This window comes from Meriones unguiculatus, chromosome 1 (assembly GCF_030254825.1).
Source record: "Meriones unguiculatus strain TT.TT164.6M chromosome 1, Bangor_MerUng_6.1, whole genome shotgun sequence".
NCBI lineage: Eukaryota > Metazoa > Chordata > Mammalia > Rodentia > Muridae > Meriones > Meriones unguiculatus.
The window spans coordinates 192,939,879-192,940,639 of NC_083349.1; positions in this window are offsets into that span (position 1 = coordinate 192,939,879).

Consider the following 761-nt stretch of genomic DNA (forward strand, 5'->3'; position numbering starts at 1 on the left):
ACAGTGGGCCGGGGGAGGTAGACTTAAGGTGAGCCCCAAGCCGGAACTCCTGGGTCTTAGTTAAGTCCTGGATGATGGAGGAGACCCAAAACCATGACAGGACAAGGGGACCTCCCCACTCATCTCAGATAAATCCAGTCTCTCCTACCCATTGGGGTTCTACCACCCCTGGATACCCTGAGGGGAGAAAAGCCCATGACTGGTCCTCATTCTCCATGTGTGTACCCTAGTTGGAGCAGGCAAAAGGTGCCTTACTCCATGCAAAGCCCAGGAAGGCACAGGGCTTGGCACACAGGAGAGGCGGGGGCAGCAAAGCTGTCACAAGTTGGAGAAACATGAGAACTACAAGAGGCTCCCCTTCCCATCACCCCTGCGGTCAGAATCATCCGGGGCATGTTTATCTGGGTCCCAGGGCCACATCCCATTTGGCCAGGCCTGGACTTCAATTCTTTGAGCTTCAGACCTGGACAACACGGCAGGAGAAGCAGCCAGAATGCCCAGGCACCCCTGGATTGGTCCCAGAGCCCAAGGCAGCCCAGGTGCCGGGCTCAGGTGATAGCTGGCAGGAATGGACAGGCGGTGAGCACTCCCCATGGGCAGACACAGGACACTGGCTCGTGCAGCTGACACAAAGGCGGCTACATCTTCTGGCCATGCTTTCCTCTCAGCCCCACTCACAGAGACAGAGGGATGGACAAGATGGCATGGGAAGACGACGGGGCGGACAGGCAGGCTCGGCGGAGGAAGCGCCGAGGCTGGGC